This window comes from Propithecus coquereli, unplaced genomic scaffold, assembly GCF_000956105.1.
Source record: "Propithecus coquereli isolate 6110/MARCELLA unplaced genomic scaffold, Pcoq_1.0 Scaffold80, whole genome shotgun sequence".
Classification (NCBI taxonomy): Eukaryota; Metazoa; Chordata; class Mammalia; order Primates; family Indriidae; genus Propithecus; species Propithecus coquereli.
The window spans coordinates 4452909-4472039 of record NW_012154174.1 but is presented as its reverse complement, the minus strand read 5'-3'; the positions used below and the strand labels follow the sequence as shown (position 1 = coordinate 4472039).

At 41.1% G+C, this 19131-nt stretch overlaps 1 protein-coding gene across 23 annotated transcripts in view; it reads right to left on the bottom strand.

The window, feature by feature from the left end:
- Nucleotides 1-19131, bottom strand: part of KCNMA1 (potassium channel, calcium activated large conductance subfamily M alpha, member 1) — a 740417-nt gene that overhangs the window by 174829 nt on the left and 546457 nt on the right. The gene's annotated exons all lie outside the window — the stretch shown is intronic.

Sequence of the window (19131 nt, the reverse complement as noted above, 5' to 3'; positions counted from 1 at the left end):
AAAGTTTCTCTAAATCAGCCAAATGAGTTTGGATTTGAAAGAGCCACCTTGCATTGTGCTATGAGGAGATGTGCCGGATGCCACTGTAGTGTGGCGTGCTGAATTATGTTATTCATAGTCTCTGATAAAAAAGGTGAACTACCCCAAACTTGCCCCAAAGAGAATGATCACTGAATATGCTAGAAGGACCTGATGCTGATGACACTGCCTTAGCGGCAATATTCTCCCTGGCCTGGCTGTAAAGGACAAACATAGAATACTGCTGCTAAAGAAATATCTGGGTCAGATGGAGTCAAGTGCAGGCCACCCTGTCTCTCCCAGTGAATGCAGTTACAGGACCTGGACACCATACATGGAGCTGCTATTTGAGGACTGTGATAAGTAAACAGTAGAGACAGATTAAGGAAGAAGACTAGAATTGAAGGTACCACCAAATGAACAGTGAGTTCACCATTGTTTTCCTCTGGTATCTTCTGGCCTGATCTCAAGGCAGCCCAAGACCTTGAAGTGATTACCAGGACATGGGCAGAGAAAGCTTCAGGAGAAGCTCTCATCCTGCCTCCAGGAGTAGAAAAGGGAAATCCTAACACTCAGAGAGAATGGGGGAAATCACTTTTTGCTTTTTTCTTTCTTTCTTTCTTTCTTTTTAATTCTTCTCTTGTGGCCCGCCCTCAAGCCCTGCAGTGGTGGCAGTAGCCATGGTGGCAGTCAAGCCAGACAAAGATTAAAGGAGGTAGGAGAATCGTCCTCTCTGGCCAGAGGACCTGAGGTCTCAAGAGAGTGAGGATGAAGCCCTGTTGCTTTTTGTCTCTTTCTGCCCTTCTACCAGTTGGCCCCAGATGCAAACACAGTCACAGAAAGTATACAGAAGGCAAGGTAATGAAAGCCTCAGCAGCTTTCTGTTAATAGGAGCAAAAAGGAAGACCCCAGGGAATCTGAGAGTACTATAGAGATCACAGAGAAAGAGGACTTGGGGAAATAGCCCCTTACAATTATTTATGAACTACTGGGCTCACCCTAACTTGTGCACAGATGAAACTGACCCTACACAGCACACATAGACTTTGAGAACTAAACTATGACACAGACCACCACCCAGTCTGAGACTGATGTGGGGCAGATCCAAATAGCACTGCCAATGCTTTGGAAACCCAACCAACATGGGAATCACTATTCACAGAGGCCTGGTAAGAACTTGCAGCCTAAAATCAAGCAGATCAATTACATGCTAAAATAAAATTATCAACATTCTTGTAAGATTTACACAAGACTCAGAGTTTCATAATAAAAAATTAAAATATCCAAGATATAATAATAAAAAATTATTTGCCATAAGAATAACCAGGGAAAATCTCAACTTGCACAGAAAAAAACAGTCAGCAGATGCCCATACCTCGATGACACAGGTGTTGGAATAATCTAGCAAGGACCTTAAAGCAACGATTGCCAAATTTTTCTGATAACTGAGAAAGAACACTTTTGTAAAAAATTCGAAAGCAGAAAGCATTATTTAAAAAAATAAAAACAAAAACAAAAATCAAATGAAAATTATAGAATTGGAAAATACAATAAATTACTCACTGTGTGAGAATTTTAATAGCTGCATGTAGGGCCGGGCGCGGTGGCTCACGCCTGTAATCCTAGCACTCTGGGAGGCCAAGGTGGGCGGATTGTTTGAGCTCAGGAGTTCTAGACCAGCCTGAGCAAGAGCGAGACCCCGTCTCTACTAAAAATAGAAAGAAATTAATTGGGCAGCTAAAAATATAGAGAAAAAAATTAGCCGGGCATGGTGGCGCATGCCTGTAGTCCCAGCTACTTGGGAGGCTGAGGCAGAAGGATTGCTTGAGCCCAGGAGTCTGAGGTTGCTGTGAGCTCGGCTGACGCCATGGCACTCACTCTAGCCAGGGCAACAAAGTGAGCCTCTGTCTCAAAAAAAATAAATAAATAAATAACTGCATGTAGGTGATAGAGAAAAGAGCCAATGAATTTGGAGATAGATCAACGTAAATTGTGCAATTTGAACAACAGAGAGGAGAAATATTTTTAAAATTTGCACAGAGCCTTAGGGTCCTGTGGTCTATTAGAAAAGATTCAGCATTTGTGTCATAGGAATCCCAGAGGAAAGCAGAAAGAGTATGGTGCAGAAAAAGTAATTCAAGAAATAATAAATGAAAACTTACCAAATTCTACTGGAGAAAAACCTAGAAGTTGAAGAACTCCAACAGGATAAACCCAAAAGACTGACACCTAGACAACCATGTAATCAAACAACAGAAAACTAAAGACAAAGAGAAAATCTTGAAGACAACCAAAGAAAAATGATTCATCATGTGTAGGTTAATAACAATTCAAATGACTACAGATTTCTCATCAGAACAAATAGAGGCAAGAAGAAAGAGGAATAACATGTTTAAAGTACTGAAAGAAAAGAACTATCAACTCAAAATTCTATATCTGCCAAAAATGTTCTTCAGGAATGAAAGTGAAGAAAGACATTCTCAGATGAAAAAAAAACAGTACTTATTGCTAGAAGACTGCTCTAAAGGAATTGTTAAGGGAAATTGTACAAACAAAACAGAAATGATGTAAAAAGGAAAGTTGGAACTTCAGGAACAAAGAGAAAATAACAAAAACAGCAAATATTAAAATAATATAAAAGACTATACCTACTGTGAGTTCTTTAAATTATATTAGATGGATAAAACCAAAAATTCTAAATGGAGTTTGCAATGTATCTAGGTATAATACATAACACAACTACCACATTAAATGGAGAGGGTAAAGGAACCTATAGGTTGGTAAGGCTTCTGCATTTCACTTGAAGAGGTAAATCATTGAACATAAGTAGACTTGAAAAGTTAAGTACGTACATTATGATCCCAAGAGCAACCAATTTAAAAAAACTACATAAAGAAATATAATAGGAAACACTATAAACAAAATGAAATTCTAAAAATGTTCAAAATAACCCAAAGGAAGAAAGGAAAGAAGAGAACTAAAACAGAGGAAATAACAGAAAGCAAATAAAATATTAGGCCTAAATCCAAACATATCAATTATAACATTACAGATAAATGGTCTAACACAACCAATTAAGAAACAGAGATTCACAGAATGATTTTTTTTAAAATGACCCAACTATAAACTGTCTTGTTACAAGAGAATCACTTAAAATTTAAAGATGTAATAAAATAAAAAGAAAAAAAAATTTAAAGATGTAGTTTGTTTCAAACAAAAAGGAATGGAAAAAGATATACTTTTTTCCATGACAACAGTAATCAAAAAGAAAGCTTAAGTGGCTATATTAAATCAGATAAAGTATATTTCAGAACAAAGAAAATTACCAAGGATATAGAGACAATCTATAATGATAAAAAGGTTAATTCACCAAGAAAACACAACAGTCTAAATGTACATGCACTTAACAGAGTTTCAAAATACACAAAGCAGAACCTTATAGAACTAAAATAGACAAATCCACGATTGTAATAGGAGACTTCAGTATTCCTCTCATAGTAAGACGTAGAACTAGCAGACAGAAAATCAGCCAGGGTATAGAAGAACTGAACAACATCATTAACCAACTGGCTCTAATTGACATTTATAGAACATTCTACCAACAACAGAGACAAGAAAATACATTCTTTTTAAGCTCACCTGGAACATTCACCAAGATAGATCACATTCTGGGCCATAAAATGCACCTTAACAAATTTAAAAGAACTGAAATCATGCCGAGTATGTTCTTAACCATAATGGAATCAGACTAGAAATCTATAATAGAAAGATAAGAGGAATATCTCTAAATACTTGGAAATTAAGCAACACACTTCTGAATAATCCATGGATCAAAGAAGTCTCAAGTGAAATTAGGAAATATTTTTAACTGAACAAAAATAAAAATACCACACATCAAAATTTGTGAAATGCAGCTAAAGCAGTGCTTAGAAGGAAATATTAATACATAGCATGAAATGCTTACATCAAAAGAGAAAAGTCTCAAATCCATAATCTAAACTTCATCTAAAGAAGAAACTAGAAAAGAGGAGCAAATAAACATAAAGCAAGCAGAAAAAAACCATAAAAATAAAGAAAATAATAAAGCCAAAGCTGATTCTTTAAAAAGATCAGCAAAATGCGTATCCGGTAAGAGTGACAGATAAAAAGAGAGAGAAGACACAAATTATAAAATCAGGAATGAAAACCATGTCACTACTGACCCTGTTCACATTAAAAGGATGATAATGGTATATTATGAACTCTACCTCCATAAATTGAACAACTCAGATAAATCAGAGTAATTCTTCAAAAACTTTGAACTGTCACAAATCACCCAAAATTAAATAGATAACCTGAATACTCCTATAGCCACTGAAGAAATAGGATTTGTTTCTAAAACCTTCAGGAAAAGAAAAGAAATCTGGGCCCAAACGGTTTCACTGGTGAATTCTATTAAAAATTTAAAGAAAAAAAATATTAACAATTCTACAAAATCTCTTCCAGAAAACAGAAAGAAGGGAAAGACTCATTTGTAAAACTCATTCATAAAACTCATTTTATAAAGCCGACACTGTGTGACACTAAAATCAAAGACTGTATAAGAAATCTACAGACCAATACCTCCCAACAAACATAAATACACATGCAAAATCTTCATAAAAATACTACCAAATCAAATCCACCAACATATTAAAAAAAAGAATAATCATACGATAACCAACTAGGGTTTATCCCAGGAATGCATGATGGCTGGATCAATATGCTAAAATCGATCAATATAATCTACCATATTAACAGTCTAAAGAAAAACAGTATGATCATATCAATGCATGCAGGAAAAGCGTTTGGCAAAATTCAACACCCATTCATGATTTTTAAAGAAACTCTCGCAGAGTGGGGCAAGATAGATGAACAGAAACGTCCAGCAGTCATCCCTCCACATGAACACCAAATTCAACAACTATCCACACAAGTAAGCACCTTCAGAAGAACCAAAAGTCAGGGCCGCCCTGGCACAGGGAACACAGCACAGGGCAGAATCCCGCTGGTGCCCACAGAGGGAGCATTTATGCCAGCCCAGCCAGGGGTAAATGCTCCACAAGAAGCTCGAGTTCTGGGTAGCCCCACCACTGGCTGACTGACAAAAAGCAGCCTGGGGCCTGGACTAAATTCACAAGGCAGTTGGGCCACAGAGGTTGCAGTCCTTGAGCACTTCTTGTGGCTGTGCTGGCTGGGAGCCAGAGGACTTGGGGTACACATGACCCAGTGAGACACCAGCAGTGGTGGCCAGGCCAGTGCCTGTGTCACCCTCCCCCAACTCCAGGCAGTGTGGCTCAGGCAAGAGTCTTCTTTCACGTGGGGAAAGGAAAGGGAAGAGTTCAGAGGACTTTGTTTTGAAACTTGGGTACCAGCTCAGCCACAGTAAAATAAAGTACCAAGCAGACTCCTGAAGGCCCCGATTCCAGGCATTAGTTCCCAGAGGGCATTTCTGGACCCAACCTAAGCAAGAAGGAAACATGCTGTCCTGAAGGGAAGGACGAGTCCTGGCAGCATTCACTACCTGCTGACTATAGAGCCCTCGCGCTTTGAATAAACATCAGAAGTGGCCAAGCAACAGTCACCATGGGCTTTGGGCGAGACCGGGCTGGCTTCAGGTGTGACCTGGAGCTGGTCGCCACAAGGGAGTGCATCACTCCTTCTCCAACTCCAGCAGCCCAGCACTGAGAATGAGGGAAGAGAGTGAAGAGACTTTGCCTGGGAATCCAGGGACTTCTTCAGTACCTTACGCAAGTCCACCAAGGTGGTACCACCAAGAGTCTGCAAGAGTCACAGCATTACTGGGCTTGGGGCACCCCAAGGAACCAGACTTGGATTACAACACTCAATTCCCTTTGAATATCTGGAAAGGCTTCTCAAGGAGGTCAGGTTCAAACAAGCCCAGACTACAAAGATTAAAATAAATACCTAACCTTTGAATACCCAGACATTGACGAACATCCACAAGTATCAAGAACATCCAGGAAAACACGACCTCACCAAATGAACTAAATAAGGTACCAATGACCAATCCCAGAGTAATGGAGGCAAGATGTGGCCTTTAAGACCAAGAATTCAAAATATCTGTCCTGAAGAAGCTCGATGAACTTTAAGACAACACAGAGAAGGAATTCAGAAGCCTATCAGAGAAATTTAACAAAGAGATTGAAATAATGAAAAAATGAAGCAAGCAGAAATTCTGGAGATTAAGAATTCAATTAACAAACTGAGAAATGCGTCAGAGTCTCTCAGCAGCAGAATTGACCAAGCAGAAGAAAGAATTAGTGAGCCTGCAGACAGGCTGTTTGAAAATACACAGTCAGATGAGAAAAAAGAATTAAAAAGAATGAATCATGGCTACAAGATCTAGAAAACAGTCTCATTAGGGCAAATCTAAGAGTTATTGGCCTTAAAGAGGAGGTAGAAAGAGAGACTCGGGTAGAAAGTTTATTCAAAGAAATAGTAACAGAACTTTCCAAACCTAGAGAAAGACATCAATATTCAGGTACAAGAACACCAAGCAAATTTAACCCAAACAAGACTACCTCAAGGCATTTAATAATCAAGTTGCCAAAGGTCACAGATAAAGAAAAGGTCCTCAAGGAAGCAAGAAAAAATTAGAAAAAAGTAACATATAAAGGAGCGCTGGTACGTCTGGCAGCAGACTTCTCAGTGGGAACCTTACAGGCCAGAAGAGAGAGGCATGACATCTTCAAAGTGCTGGAGGAAAAAACCTTAACCCTAGAATATTATGTCCTGCACAAATATCCTTCAAACATGAAGGAAAAATAAAGACTTTCCCAGACAAACAAAACCTGAGGGATTTCATCAACACCAGACCTGTCCTACAAGAAATGCTAAAAGGAGCTCTTCAATCTGAAAGAAAAGGACATTAATGAACAGTAAGAAATCATCTGAAGGTATATAACTCACTGGTATCAGTCAGTACACAAACCCAGAATATTTTATTGCTGTAATTGCAATGTATAAGCCACTCATATCTTGAGTAGGATGACTAAAAGCCAAACATATCAAAAATAACTACAACTCTTTTGAGAGATAGTATAAAAAGATATGGATGGGAAAAAAAACTCTCACAAAACTAGAAATAGAAAGGCACTTCCTCAACCTCAAAAGAAGGGCATCTACAAAACACCTGTAGCTCATATTATACTTAATGGCAAAAGAAATAAATGTTTGCCCCCTAAGCCTGGAAACAAAGCAAAGATATCCACTCTCATTCCTTCTATTCAATATCCTACAAGAAGTGCTAGCCAGTGCAATATGGTTGCAGGATACAAGGTCAACACAGAAAAATAATGTGCATTTCTATGTACCACCAGTGAAGGATTAGAAACCAAATATTTTTAAGATGACATTTATAAATAGCTCCATAAAAGGTTAAACTTATTTATAAATCTAACAAAATATGTACAGAATCTTTACACTGAAAACTACAAAACACTGGTGAAAGAAATTAAAGATGACCTAAATAAATGGAGAGACCATATTCATGGATTAGAAGATTCAATATAGTAAAGATGTCAGTACTCCTTTAAATTGCTCTATAGGTTTTAAACAATTCCAATCAAAATACCAGCAGGAATTTTTGTAGATATAGACAAGCTGATTTTAAAATTTACATGGAAAGGCAAAGACACTATAATAGCCAAAGCAATTTTGAAAAAGAGTACATTTGGAAGAATCAAACTACCTAATGCCAATTTCAGGCCACAGAGGATTCAGACCTTGAAACCTGATGGAGTTTGCCTGATTGAATTGCGAAGTTGCTTGGGACTGGTAGGTCCTTTCTTCCTTCCATTTTCTCCCCTTTGGAATGGCAATGTCCATCACTGTTATCCTATGGCTTTCCCACTATTGCATTTGGAGAACAGAGTATTTGCTTTCCAGTTTCACAGATCCACAAATGGAGAAGAATTTTGTCCCAGGATGGGTCACATCCAGAGTCTCACTCATAACTGATTAGATGATGACATTTGGGACTTCTGAGTTGGTGATCTTTGGATGAGATTTTGGACTTTGAACTCTGTTGCAGGGTTGAAACTTTTGGGGATACTGGGATGGAGTGAACATATGTTGTATGTGGGATGAATGTGGATCTTTGAGGGCCAGAGGACAGTCTATGGTAGGCTGAATAATGGCTCCCAAAGATATCCACATCCCGATCCCTGCGAATGTTACCTTATATCAGAAAAGAGACTTTGTAGATGTGATTAAGTTAAGGGTCTTGAGAGAGGGAGATTATCCTGAATTATATGAATGGGCCCCAAATGTAACTGTGAGAATCTTTATAAAAGAGAGGCAGAGGGAGATTTGACTAAAGAAGAAACAGATGACGTGACGATGGAAGCAAAAGGTTGGAGTGATGTGATGCTGGGGCCATGGCCTCCGGAAGCTAGAAATGCAAGGAAACGGTCTGTCTCTAGAGCCTCCAGAAGGAGCCAGCCCCACCAACACCTTGGCTGCAACTCCAGTGAAACTGAGTTTCAGACTTCCGGCCTCCAGAATAGGAAGAGAAAAGATGTGTATTGTTTTGAACAACTAGGTTTGGGTTAATTTTTTCACAGTAGCCATAGAAAACTAACACATTATTATTTTACTTTGCTGGGTAGATACCTAGGAGTGCTATTTCTGGATGATATGGTAACTCCATATTTAACATTTTGAGAAAAACCCTAAACATTTCAGATTTAAAACTTTTCTCCAGGAAAGACAGTGTTAAGAAAATGAAAAGACAAGCTACAGAAGAGGACAAAATATTTACGAATCCCATATCCAATAAGATATCCAGAATTTATAAGGAACTCTTAAACAGTCAAAAAACACAACTCCATTAAAATAGGCCAAACACTTCACCAGAAGGGATATACAGATGGCAAATGAACACACGAAAAGATGTTCAACATCCATAGCTATTGGGGAAACACATGTTAAAACCACAGTGAGATACTGCTACCCACCTAACTAGACTGGTTAAAATAAAAATACTGACAATACCAAGTGCTGGCAAGGATGCAGACCAACAGGAGCTCATACATTGCTGATGGGATGGACAAATGTTTTCCTTCTGGAAAACACTTAGGCAGTGTCTTTTAAAGTTAAATATAAACTTACCCTATAATCCAGAAATCCTGCTTCTAGATATTTACCCTAGAAAAATTAATATTTATATCCACATAGACTTCTACACGAATGTTTATATCAGTTTTATTCATGACAGCCCCAAACTGGAAGCATCCTAAATGCTGTCCAACAGATGAATGGATTAACAAACAGTGGCACCTCCATAAGATGCCACACTGTTCACCAACAGAAAGGAATGAGGAATTGATATGTGTAACAACCTGGATGGGTCTCAGGGAATGATGATGAATGAAAAAAAGCCAATCTCAAAGGGCTGCATACTGCATGATGCCATTTACATGACAGACTCAAAAAGGCAAAACTATAGTGACAGAGAACAGATCAGTGGTTGCTGGGGCCTGGGGCTGTTGGGAGGGTGTGACTGCAAACTGAAAGTATGAGAGAATTTGGTGGGTTTAGAAACTACCCTGTATCTTGATTGTGGTGGTGGTTGCATGACTCTACATGTATGTGTTAAAATGCATAAAGTTGTACACACACGCACATACACCAATCTTACTTTCTGTTAATTTAAAAAATAAAATTAATAAAAGATAATATCTAGAAAACTGCAATTATTTCTGAATCTTAGTGGAACCAGATACCTTTAACATTTTTCTATAATGGAAAATGGCCAACAAGAAATACTACATAAATGCAACTGGATTTCTCCACTAATAACCTTGAGGACTTATCAGTTCAAAGCTCCACTGCCTCCACCCACATTGTAAGTTACCTGAATATTTTTATCATGATCAGAAGGAGCTTCCAAAGATTAGGGTTAGTTATACTTTTTCTCCTAGAAATTTTTCTTTCTTCCTCTTGTTAGCACCATTTAAGTCTTCTAGATCTCACTCACTCTTTACTGACACCTTCCCCTTATTGGAAGTCTACCACACCGCACTCTGATCCTTTCATTCCTTTTTTTGGATGGTTGAGACTAAGCTTTTTAACTTTCTTATATCTCCCTCAACAAATAAGTCACCATCTGCCCTCCCTGCTCAGTTGTATCACTTGACTTAGCAACAGATCCTCCCACTACAAGGCATTATGGTCTAGGCAAGACAGCACTGCCTGGGTCTTTTTCAGATTAAGCCATCACAGAATGAATGGGGCAGACACGTGTACTTCCTACCTTTGAAAAATATCTTAATTTTTATATCACATAGTTTTGCCTGGTTGAGGGGAAACCTAGGATACTATTAATATTTCTACAAACAATGCAAAATGGTTTCTATCCTTAGACGCTACTGACTTGAACATAAAACTAATCAGTGTTTATGTTTGAGACATTTCTCTAGGAGAAGCAATGTGTAATGGTGGGGAAAGCTCTGAGCAGAGAACCAATGATCTAGTGGAGTTCTGGCCCTAGCTCTACCATTTCCCAACCAGCTGTGCAGCCATAAGTAAGGCATCTTCTGATTTCTCCCTCCCCAAAAGCTAGGGAAATAGGTCCTATTTCTTCCTGCTCTATGGTTGAGGAAGGGTCAGAGATACTGGCTACCTTGCATTTGAAATGTTTTCCATGATTTGCAACAAAATGCTTGTGTTATCTGGTCAAATAAAAAATAATTTACGTAAAAAGGTACATTTTGTAAACTGGAAAGCGCTATGCAAACCGAGAGCACTACTATAATTTCAAAGTTCTTGACAACACACCCACAGTATCAGATCCATGGTGGTTTCTTGTTTCGCATCCCCTAGATGTGTACAGTAGTTGCTTCGAAGTCCCAAATTCCTCATCACTGTTCTGGACATAGATTCACACTTGGTATCACTTGAGAGCAGTGATAACCAATAGACTTAAGGGAATCTGAGATTTGATTCCTTATGGTTTTATATAGCGTTTTGAGATTTTTACTTAACAGTCACTGATAGTGGATGGTGCACAAAAATCCCAAGTTAAAAAGTTGGAAGAGGGGGAGGCAGGGTGGACTCAGGCTGTGGACACCCAGGCATGCTCAGGAATGAACGTAATTCATTAAAGGTCAGTAATCTCTAAAAGAGCTCAGTTTGATGTTTGACCAGAGGTTCAAGAAAATGGCCCTTATGTCACACTGGTGACAATATGCTGCCAGGCGATAAGAGCCAGGGTGAGTGTCAGCTTCTACTGGGTTTTCACATTATGTTCTGACCCTTCTGACTGCTGGGGGCTCCATGCGCACTGGGCACACGGCTCTGGGTGCATGTTATGCAGTCTCCCTGTGCTGCCTTTCCCTTTGTTCAGTCTATGCCAAAAGCCAAATAAAAGAATCCATATGTGATTGCAGCTATAAAACCAAAAGGAAAATATTAGACCAAAATATAACATTTTGGGGTTTCTAAGTTTGTTTTACCTTTAATGCTAGGCAGACAGTTTACACAAATCATTTTGCTGCAAAGTAAAGAATAATGAGTTAAATGTGTTCTCTGTCACCATCAATCATGTCCATTAGCCTTTGATGGACCGAACGTATAAGACACATGAAATGACTTTCTAATCATGTTAGGGGGAGGGAGTGAGAAGGGGAGAAGATGAGGAGAGGAGTTTCAATTTATTTTATTTTATTCAGAAGTTCCATTGACATTTTCTGGCAATCTTCTAACATGCTGTACGGGCTTCTCTTTGCTAATAATGTTTGCCTTGAGAATTTGTAAAGGTCTGAGAACTCTTTAATTCAATGTTCTAGAAATTACCAGGGCCATAGGGGAACGGAATCCCTGTTAATAGCTCATGGATTACTTCTCTCTTTATTGGAAATAGTTTTCACGGAAGTTGCGCTACTTTCAGGCGGGTGTTGGGGCTCTTGGGCCGACTGAGTGGCACTGGGGGAGGCAGCCTCTGATCTAAGGAGAAAAGAGGAGGCACAATGATGTTGACCCAAATGGGATACTGAGGCTTAGCAAATTCATTTCAGTTCATGGGTGTTTATTTTGATTTGTGAATTTAAACAACACACTGATGGGATTTTCTGGCAGTCAAAATGGTTTACAACCAAATCTAACCAGCCTCCATGCAATCATCGCCAAGGATTAAAAAGCTTCCATTTCAAGTTTCTGCATGGAGTCAAAGCTCTTTCATTTGGCAAGGGAACCACACACAGTAGCAAAGGAAGAAGTTTTCAGCACCAAAATCACACCAAACTGTAAGGCCTTGGTGGTCCTGACTCCACTCAGCTGGCTGCAAGGGAGGCTGGCCAGGCTAGGCTAAGGCCAGTGGATGCCTTCAGTTACTCAACAGGTATCTACTGCTATGGGCCAGGTGCCGCTGTAGGCTCTGAGGATCCTACGAGTAGCCCTGGGCTTCGCAGTGCTGACACCATCTCGGGCAAAAGAGGCAATAAACAGAAAACAGTGCCATGGAGAAACATAAAGCCAGGAGAATAGATAAGGGTGTGGGTGTTTGGGGTATGGAGTGGAGGGTGGGGCAAATTTCTAAAATGCAATTCTGATATTTTTTTTGCACATGGATACTTTATCCCTGCCACAAAGCCGAGGAGAACATCTGCTGCATCCTTCCCAGAGAATAAAGTGGGACATCTACTCTCTCTAGAGATCCTCAGAAGCCCCAGAAAACTTTTATGAGCTTAGTCACTATCTTCTGGATTTTCCTGTATTTGCCAGGGAAGCTGATGATTCACAAAGTGTCCCTTTATAAGAGATATACCATATTCATAGAGCGGAGAGCTCAATATTGTGGAGATGTCAATTCTCCCCAAGAGAATCCAGAAACAGACCCAATCGTACACTGTCACCTGCCATTAATAAAAAAACAACAGGGGGTTTCTGGTAATGTACTGTTACTGATAATGTACTGTTTCTTAATCTGGGTCCTGGTTACATGGGAGTTTTGAGTTTGTAAATATGTAACGAGTTGTACATTTATTACATGCACACTTTAATATTTGTATATTATACTTCCATTAAAAGTTTATAAAAGTTTGTTTTTAATCCCTTTTAAAATGCAATTCTAAAATGAGGAAGAACTCACTTCCTCTAAAATTAATATTAAGCAAAGACAAGAAGGGTTGGACGGAGGGAAGTCAAGTAGATGCTTAGGGGAAGAACATCCCAGCCAGAGGGAACAGCTTGTAAAAATCCCTAGACCGGCCCAAGTGGGTGTGGCTGATGCAAGGAGCAGAAGAACACTTAGGATTTAGGCCAGCGAGGTCACAGAACGGAACCGACTGCTTAGCGCCAGCAGGCCATCATCGTAAGGACTTCATTCTGGTGAGATGGGTCGCCATGGAGGGACTTACATAGAGGCATGAAAGGATCTGATTCATGCTTGAGAAGGATTGTTCTGGGTGCTTTACTGAGGCTAGTTTGGAGGGAGGGGTAAGGCAGAGCAGACAGACCAGTCAGGAGGCTGCTGTCACATTCCAGGAGAGAGATGCAGTAGTTTGCCATCATGCGATGGTAACAATGCAGGTGGCACAAAGTGCTCCCATTCTGGGAATATTTTGAAAGTCGAGCCAAGAAGATTTCATGCTGAATTGAATGTGGTGTTTGAGGGTCCCCCCACCTCAAAAAAGTAGTCAAGGATGACTCCAAAGTTTTTGGTTTGACCTACGGGAAGGGTGGCATTGCCAACAGTGAAGTGGAAGAACAGGATTAAGGACAAAGAGCAGGAATTTGATCGTGGATACGTTAAGTCTGAGAGAAGACGGGACGCTCAAACGGAGACACTCAGCGGCAGTTGCGCAGATGGTGCTGGGTTCAGGGGAGATTCTGGATGGAGATATAAATTTAAGAGTCATCGGTGTATGTAAAAGCCATGAGAATAGTTGAGATTACCCAGGAGGTTACTACAGTTGTACTGGGGCCTGCCTTCCACTGGCGAGAACATGAGTCTGCTGTCGTGATGCCATCTGTGGTTAGGGTGCCATTGCCCATGGGTAGTGGAGTAAGCAACAGCTTGCAGCTTACTATGTAATTTCCACCATGTGGGCTCAGTGTGCCAGGAAAACTCTCCAGTCTGCTACCAGTAGTATTCCCTCTGAAAGTAGAAGACAGCTTGGTCTTGTCAGGTGCAGCCTGACTCCACGCCAGAGATCTTGTCCACGCCGTCCTCCTATGCAGGGTTGAGCTCTGCTCAGGGTATGCCTCCCTCAACCCAGTCTGCAGAGCTTACGATACCAGACAGCGAGAATTGCTTGCTGTGACAGTTAATGTTTTCTGTTGACTTGACTAGGTCATGAGGTGCCCAGATACTTGGCTAAACACTATTCTGGGTGTGTCTGTGAGGCTCTTTCTGCATGAAATTAACATTTGATTTAGTAGACTGAGTAACGCAGTTGCCTCCCAGTGTGGGTGGGCCTCATCTAACCCACTGGAGGCCTGAATAAAACAAAAAGGAGGAATAAGGGAGAATTTGCTCTCTCTACCTGATGGTCTGGTCTTGAGCTAAGACATCAGTCTCCTCCTGCCTTCGGATCTGAACTGAAACTGAACATCGACTCTTCTGGTTCTCAGGGCTTCAGACTCGGACAGAGGCGATACCACCCACTCTCCCAGGTCTCCAGTTTGCAGAGCTTGGGACTTCTCAGCCTGCATAACCACGTGGGCCAATTCCTTATAATCAACATCTCTCTCTCTTGTGTGTGCTCATTCTCTCTCTCTCTCTCTCCTCTCTCTCTCTCTCTCTCTCTCTCTCTCTCTCTCTCTCTCTCTGCCCCCCCCAATAATACACACAGACACAGAGTCGGTTGTTTCTCTAGAAAACCTAATACTTTCTCCCAGAAGCACCCACATAAGCCGCCCCAGCCCTTCATATCCACTTAGCTTAGATTCCAATTAGTTTCAGCCCCTAAATACAGCGGTGAATAATGTCAATCCCTTCTTGGGAGCCCAGTTCATTCCTTATCCTAACTCAGCCCAAGGCTAATTCACCATCTGCTTTGGCACAGTGGTCTCTGTACTTGCAGTGCTGGCCAGAGAAGAAGGTAAACAAGACCCACAGAATGGAGCAGTGCAAACACGTGCCCACACATCCAAGTCAGCACAGAATTTCTAGAGCTTCTCAGGACCTCCTCGCCATAAGGATGCTGGTGTGGTTAGCACACTGCCTAGACTATGGTAGGTGTTCAGGGAATCTCTATTAGATAGTTTACATAAAATGAACTACAGAAAGCTAAGATGTATGCTAAGATGATGGTATTTGCTAAGGTTTTCTTTTATCATTTATCATATTTCCTCGTAGTATACACAAGAATGAACCTGGAACCAGTTTGCTTGGGTTTGAACACCTGAGTTTATAAACTCCAAGCTGTACGTCCTCATATGGGTTGTTGAACTTCTCTTAACCTGCAGTATCTGCCACCATAAAGTGAGGATAATAACAGTGTCAAGTTTGAGTAGGGTAATTGTGAGAATTAAATGTGATAATGCTTACAAAGCACTTAGTATAGTGTTTAGCACACAGGAATCAGTATATTTTAGCTATTATTAAAATTTCTTGATTTATATTCCCGCTCCTAAACCAGATTGATTTTATACATGTGTATGTACAAATACATACATACACACAAATATAACCCAAACTAAAGGTATTAAAATGATTCCCCTGGCTACAATTAGTGTGAGGACTATACTATGTATTACTTAAAGTTTATCTTAATAAAGTCACAGCAGTAATAAACAAATATTTTGTGTGTCCAGCCACATGTACTTCAGCCAAGATACAATCTGAGTAGCATGGGTCTGATTTCCCTGGCACTTCCTCATGCAGAAATAGAAAATGTGATAGACAAGGCTGTGTTGTGATTGATATTAAGGAATATTTCACCCACAAATTTCAAATCTTGTGGACTAATGGGAAAAAAAAAAGAAACACCTCTTATATTTTCTCTACTCTCATAACTGATTTATTCAACAAAGAAATAATTATGGACTGCATACCATGTTCCAGTCTGCGTGTGTGTGTGTGTGTGTGTGCGTGTGTGTGTAAAATGACAGATTAGCACAGTTAAAATAGTTGGCAATTCTGAAAACTATTTAAATGTGCTAAACTGGAAATCTCAATGTAGACTGAAAAACAATTTTAAGAGTTAATCTCCTTCTAAACACACACACGCACACACACACACACAATTTGTCATGTCCTAGGACGGCTAATCCTGTTAAGAATAATATTAATAGCACAATTCATAAAGATGGCAGCTCAAGTCCCAGTTAGAAACCCCATATGCTGAAGACAAAGTTAAGTATACACAGTAAGGCTCAAAAACAAAGACAAAATCAAAACCAATGGATTTTAAATGACATCCAAGCAAAGAAGGCAAGTAGAGAGCAAGTGTGGCCATTTATGCAGGGGTGAGGCGATGGCAGACAGGCTACACGAGTTTACTGTGTCGGTCTTTACATAAGACATCCGGGAGAGTCTCAGTCTTTCTGGAACCTGATGGGCGGTGGAAGGAGATCAGATAGTAGAAAATGAACAGGATGTTCTGGGCCTGGCTGATAATGTAGATTTAGATACGTCGCAGGCACCAGAACAAACGCAGAACGTTCATTGCACAAAACGCTTAACCTGTCCTTAGCAACAGCTGCTGAGCTGGAGGACCCTGGGCTGCCAAGCTGAGCCTCTTTTCTGAAGGTACCGGATATGAGGTTAGCATGGATTTGTTAAATCCGAACACACCAGAAGCTGTAGAGGGCATGCCTCGAAGTTTAAACTAAACACAAATAGCCAGAAAAAAAAGTCTTTAACAGTAGTTAGAAAACTTAAAAAATTCATTCCTCCTAAAGATGTGGGCTAAAAAAATACAAATAGATTCCCAAAAAGTTTAGATCAATTCAGAGATAACAGATCCTAATGGGAGTTAGGTTTTTAGGAGTGATGACTTGGGGCTACTTAGGGTTAGTATCTTTGAGAGTGGCACCAGTGGGGGGATAAATAAGTGCTCCCCCATATTTCTTGGTACCTCTAGGCTGAGCCTCTTTGTAATTCCTATAAGCCAGGGGTCTCTCTCTCTCTTTGGACAAGCTCCATCACCCTCATTTTCAGTTTTGGCTCTTTGGTCTCATGCATAATAAAAAGCCCAGTGGATAGTCACGGTGCTTCTGCCTGTGATATATCGTCACTGTTCCAGTCTTGTTTCTCTTTCTTCTGCTTTGAGCAGGGGTTCTGCAGATCCAAGAAACAGACACTACCTGCCCAGGGCAAGGGAGAAGGTGAGCTGACGCCTTACCTTTGGCTTCCAGAAATGCTAAGTGTTCCCAAAGGATCAAGTGTCTCCAAAGCCTCATCCCTTCTCCTTCTGTCCTAATAGGCCTGCCTGTCCCCATGGAAATGCTGATGAATTCTCCGTTATAGCATATGGGGGGGGGGGTCACTGGGGAAGGAAGTGACTTCTGTAAACAATAATGCATTTACAGTTTTCCTTCTCCACCTGCCCCACACCAAGAAAAATAAGTGAGGGCTTTGTGATCCCCGGAATGAGAGATAATTTATAAAACATGCCAAGGAGAGTATCACTGTGGGGTTGGCCAGGACCTAAAAGACACAAGGATCTGGGATCTGGAGGTAAGTACAGAGACTTGACAATATAGAATGGGGAGCACATGAGTAAGGCTGTTCCTGTTTTAAATGAAAAAAATATATGAAGGGAAGCCTTGTTATTTCCAGGTCACCCACCTTAGCGAATTCCAACACAAAGACCACCTCAGTGTCAAAAGGCCGTATTCGGAGTTACTTCCAAACATGAAGGAGGTGGCCCTGGACAGAAATGATGCAATAACACAACCCCCAACAACAGACATGTGTTTTCAGTTACAGCAGGGCCAGGCCCCGCCTTTCCTACAGGCTCTTCCTAAACAGGCACTTGGCTATGGGATTAGCTGAGCTGAAGGGGAGGCCCCGGGCTTCAGAGGCAAGGCCCTGAGGGAAGCTGGGCAGTTCTCCCTGCCGGTAATAACGGTGACAGACAGCTCCAGTTACCATGTAGGCACCACAAAGTCACAACACGCGCATGTCCAGTGGCCCCATCTGTGGTGGGGCCCTGCCAAGATCCTGTCACCCCAACATGAGGAAGCAGAGCCCAGCTCCTCAGACCACGTTCCTGGTCCTGCAGGCCATCTCCTGCTGGCAGAAAATCCCCGGAGCGTGGCTGAGAGAGCCAGAGTTCTCTTGTGACAGTCCTTTAACCTGGGTCTGGGCTCCTCGCGTTGAGTAGAGAAGTCCTGGGAGACACTGGGCTACATCTGGCTGCAGGGGCTCGTCTCTAAAAAGTCACACAGACCTCCCGCCATCCCCAGTTCCATCCATGCAGACAAGAACAGCCTGGACTAAAGGAGATACTTAAAGGAAGGCAATGTCCTTATTTGTAAGTTGGGTCTGAGTTCTGAGTTCTGTTGAGCCGAGGCCTCTGGGCACATAATGAATAAAGTAGAAGGATTTTTAAAATCAAGGTATCCCTTGTTATGGATATTGCTAATGTGATGGAAGGACCTCCAAAACAATTTGTTCTTTTACGTAGAGCAATGTTAACTATCAATTGGTTAAATAATGCCAGTTAGGTGGGTACAATCGGTAAGGACCTAGAAAAACACCTGCTCTAATAACACTTAGAGTTGCCCAGGGTGACCACGCCCTCACTCAGCCCTCTTACTTATTTCCTCAACTCCCCCGAGGAACCTGCTGGCCATGGATATAGCAGCCATGGCAGCAAAAGGCAGGAGGTCTCACACCTTTGATCTCAGGGCTCTGCCCCCTCTGTGGGACCTCAGGGTGACTCACTAATTTCTCACCTCAACTGCTACTAATTCGGCTTGTTGTATAATAGGAAGGAGAATACAAGCCCTGATCTGGGGCTAACTGCCACCCGTAGCAAATCAGAAAGGCCCAAACACTGGCTTGCCACTTTGACTGCCTAGCTAAGAACAGTCCGAGGATGAGGACTAGAGTTTCTGTCCTCCCCTGCTCTAGAAGCCATCTTGGGTAGTGGCCTCTCCATGCAAGGTCCTGGAAAC